The sequence below is a fragment of the Cynocephalus volans genome, chromosome 5 (assembly GCF_027409185.1).
Source record: "Cynocephalus volans isolate mCynVol1 chromosome 5, mCynVol1.pri, whole genome shotgun sequence".
Lineage (NCBI taxonomy): Eukaryota > Metazoa > Chordata > Mammalia > Dermoptera > Cynocephalidae > Cynocephalus > Cynocephalus volans.
In genome coordinates this window covers 21,949,930-21,954,598 of record NC_084464.1, presented here as the reverse complement: position 1 = coordinate 21,954,598, position 4,669 = coordinate 21,949,930, and the positions used below count along the sequence as shown (strand labels likewise).

The following is a 4,669-nucleotide window of genomic DNA, read 5'->3' as shown; positions in this document are numbered from 1 at the left end:
CCCCAAAGGAATATGCTAGGCTATTTCGTATTCAGTGAATATAAGAAAAGTACAAAATTTAGGATGAAAACAAAAACAAGAAAAGCACCAAAATATAGAAAACTTGACAAGAAAGAGAAGTCATCTGAAGCGTTTTGCTTCCAGAATAAAAATGCTGTTGCTCAAAGTCTGCTCATTCCACTGGGCGCTACCCAGTAGCATCAAGTTTTCCCACTAAGCACACAATTCTGCTGCCGGTCACTCTCCTGGCAGTTAGCGGGAGACTGACAGGTAAAAAAGCAAGTTTTCAAGCAATGCAATTCTGTAATAAAAGAAATAAACTCACAAAAACACATACATGTGCATTGTGTATGTAATTGATATGGGGACATTTAAGATATTTAATTCATTCCATTTAAAATACAAGTCTAAGATAGGTGCATCTCTATACTTACACTGTGAGTGGGAGAAGTGTGCTTCCATAAAAAAGAGAGAGATGATCATTGCCTTGGATTGAGTGTCTCCCCCACACTTGACCCCCACTGTGACAGTGTTGAAGAAGTTAGGAAATCCTATTATGGTCATTGAAAGGTGGGGCCTTGAAGACGTGACTAGATTGCAGGACCATGCCATAGTGAATGGATTAAAAATGGTGGTCATGGGCATGTCTCGGAGGGCTTTAAAAGGAGAGTGAATGAGGAGGTTAGTCTCCCTCTGTTTCTCTGCCTCCACCATCTTGCAATGTGAGACCCCTGGGTCACTGTCACCACTTGTATTCCTTGGACTTCAGACGTCCCAGCCTCTGAAGAATAAGCAATAAATTCTGTTTTCTTTATAAATCACCCAGTTTCAAGTATTTATGTTATAAGCAACGGAAACAGACTAAGACAGTCATCTACTCCTGTACAAAAAGAACTGAAAGTCATACAAGGCCCCATTCATTGAGAAGCCCCAAGTCTGCAGAGGAAATGCCCACTTTACACATCTGTAAGCCTACGCTGCTAACAGATTTCTGAATGAGGGCACAATGTTATAGCATCAAGGGTGGCTTACCTTTGACATCAGGCTGGGCCAGGAGACAAACTCCTGAAGGTTAAGGTGAAAGAGTTGCTTATAGGTGTTTGAGAAGTCTCCTGAGGGAGTAGGGCCAAAGGTGTATCACTCCAGATGTCGCAGTACCATTTCCAGATACTATCCCTTAGATCTTGCTCCAAAGAATTCCCCATCTTGACATCGGTTTTTCTCAACTGTAAGGTGAAGGGGGTCAGACACAATGAGTTAACTGACAAGTCTAAGGCTCAGTCCCCTCATGGAAAATAAGGTAGTAATAATTCCCTTGTTTGGGTCACTGTGAGAATCTTGTTAAGGCAAATTCAATTATGGACTCCAGACTTAGGCTCATAACTTTTGAGCATCTTTTTCAAAGATTTTGAGTAATTCCTTGGTAAAGGCATTTGGAACATATTGATTTCTGACATTTATCCTGGAAATATTTCAGATGGAAAACATTGCCTCCTTTGTTGATAGTATTCAGCAATAGCCAATAGGCTTAATTCTTTGTAAAAAATGTGCCAAAAAATATGCCTTTTGACTCATGGTTCTGGCAGGTGATGAACTAAGGTAAGAGTTCATCTTATCTCACTCCACCATCCTGCCAGAACCAGGAGTCAAAGGCATATTTTATTTTTAGAATTTGTTCTATAGACACCTGGGAATCTAGGTAAGATATGAGCAAAAGGTGTTTCCATGCATAAACACTCAAGAACAAAAGGCATCTTCTTGAGTACCAGAAATAAAGACAAGATTAGAAACCAGAGAGGGAAGTGGGTAACCTGAGGCTGTGGCTACCAAGGAGAGGGGAGAACAGACTCTCAATCTCATTGATCTAAAGGTTTGGATTTTTAGTGGCCATTCAGGATATGAATGAGGCCTTGGGACCAGCAGGCATAGAGTGTTGAAAGACAGTCTCCTGCATAAATGTAGGATACTCAAAGTGTGTCTAAAAGGCATAGACTACACACAAAAAAATCTGTCCATTAGATAAAGATAAAAGATGGAGATAAAAATCTCTATTAGAGAAATAATAAGAAATTTATCTTCCTCCAAACTCTGTTCAAAATTGTAATTCTAAAAATCTTCAATAGAATTCCTATGATGGAAAAAAAAAATATAGTAGTTGAAATTAAAAATTCAAAAGGTATATTACACAAAGATTAGACCCTCTGAGTAGAAAACTAATGAACTAGAAGCCAGATCTGAGGAAACTTCTTAGACTGCAGCACTAATAGATAAAAAGATGGAAAAAGTGAAGTGTCTTGAACAGAGAAGAGGAGGCCTAACACACCTCTTATACAATTTCCAGACGTGCAGAATAGAGGGAAGGAGAGAAAGACATTACGTGAAGAGATAACAGCTATGAATCTCTCAGACGCATCGGAAGACGTGAACGCTCAGATTAAGGGAACAGAAATTCTGAGCAGGACAAAGTTAGACTAATGCACGTGGACACAGTATAATGCTTCTGCAGACAGAGTCAGCAGAGGACTGAAGACAATTGAACAACACATTCAAAATTCTGAGAGAAAATTAATAAAACATATTACTCAACCAATCTATCATTCAAGAGTTGGGGCTGGGGTGTTGCAAATGAATAGAAACATTATTTGACTAAGAATATTGTTATTAGTTTCCTAGGACTTCCATAAGAAAGTACCACAAACATAGTGGCTTAAAACAACAGAAATTTGTTGTCTCAGTTCTAGAGGCGGGAAGGTCCAAATCGAGGTGTTGGGGCACCAGGCTCCCTCTGACGGTGCGGGGGTCTGTGCCTTTCTCCCGGCTTCCGGTAGCGCCAGGGGTTCCTTGTCCTGTACACGCGTCCCTCCAATCCTCATCTCCACGTGGTGTTCTTCTTGTGTGTCTTCATGTCACCTTCCCTCTGTGTGTGTCTGTCTCTGTCTCCAAATTTCCCTTTACTAAAAAAAAAAAAAAAAAAAAAAAAACACTGGTCATACTGGATTAGGGCCCATACTGATGACCTCATCTTAACTTAGTTAAATCTGGAAAAAAAAAAAAAAAAAGGTCGCGCGCGCGGCTTGGGGCGGTGCTGTGCAGCCGAGGCCGCGGCCAGCTCCACCCCGGGACTGTCCAGCGAGCGCAGCGCGGCGGGAGCCAGCATCCACCGCGACCCCGGAGCAGCAGCAGCAGCAGCCACCGCGACCCCGGAGCAGCAGCAGCAGCCACCGCGACCCCGGAGCAGCAGCAGCAGCCACAGCGACCCCGGAGCAGCAGCAGCAGCAGCGACCGCGGAGCAGAAGCAGCAGCAATAGCGACCCCGGGGCAGCAGCAGCCGCCGCAGCGACCCCGGGGCAGCAGCAGCCGCCGCAGCGACCCCAGGGCAGCAGCAGCCGCCGCAGCGACCCCGGGGCAGCAGCAGCCGCCGCAGCGACCCCAGGGCAGCAGCAGCAACAGCAGCGACCCCGGAACAGAAGCAGCCGCCGCCGCCGCCGCCGCCCGCGGAGCACAGCCGAGCGGGCCAAGGCGTTTTCGATGCCGCTGAACGGACGGAAGGAGGAGGACAAAGAGCCCCTCCTCGAGCTCTTCGTCAAGGCTGGCAGTGATGGGGAAAGCGTAGGAAAACGCCCCTTTTCCCAGAGGCTCTTCATGATTCTTTGGCTCAAAGGCGTTGTATTTAGTGCCTCAACCGTTGACCTGAAAAGGAAGCCTGCAGACCTGCAGAACTCGGCTCCTGGGACCCACCCGCCATTTATAACTTAACAATGAAGTCAAAACGGATGTCAATAAGATCGAGGAATTTCTTGAAGATGTCTCATGCCCTCCCAAGTACTTAACGCTTTCACCAGAACACGCCGCATCAAATACTGCTGGAATGGACATCTTTGCCAAATTCTCTGCATCTATCAGGAATTCAAGGCCAGAGGCTAACGAAGCACTGGAGAGGGGTCTCTTGAAAACACTGCGGAAACTGGATGAATATCTGAATTCTCCCCACCTGATGAACTTGATGAGACTACTATGGAGAACATTAAGTTTTCTACACGTAAATTTCTGGACGGCAATGAAATGACATTAGCTGATCGCAACCTGCTGCCCAAACTGCACATTGTCAAGGTGGTGGCCAAAAAATATCGCAACTTTGATATCCCAAAAGGAATGACTGGCATCTGGAGATACTTAACTAAGGCTTATAGTAGGGATGAGTTCACCAATACCTGTCCCAGTGGTCAGGAGGTTGAAATAGCATATAGTGATGTAGCCAAAAGACTTACCAAGTAAAATAGCACTTACGAGAGAGCTATCTTTCTGTCTTCCCCTAAGAATATGCTTTTCCTAACAGACTGCTCTTATTCCTATAAAGTAGAAATTGTATTTTGCATGAACATGCAGTTATTCAAGATTAGGGCCAAGGATAGACAAGGTATAGTAGTTATCTTAAAATGTACACTCCTAAGCAGTATTATTGTAAAATCCTTTTACCCTGCCTACCTCCCATATCCTCCCCCCTCTCATTTGGAGACCCTCCAACACAAACTTCACTGCAGAGGTAGTTTGCCATCTCTCTGGAGCCCTCGCCGTTGTGTCCATTCACTGTGTATAGAAGGCAGAACTTTTGAGGTGCAATGTTTAACTGTTAAAATAGTAGCCATGACTTCATCAGTCACCCCCAAAC

General features: G+C 44.7%; 1 pseudogene; it reads left to right on the top strand.

Annotated features, from left to right (window-relative positions):
• The first annotated feature begins 3,528 nt into the window (after positions 1–3,528).
• LOC134379275 (chloride intracellular channel protein 4-like) lies at positions 3,529–4,275 on the top strand (annotated as a pseudogene).
• The last annotated feature ends 394 nt before the right edge of the window (positions 4,276–4,669 follow it).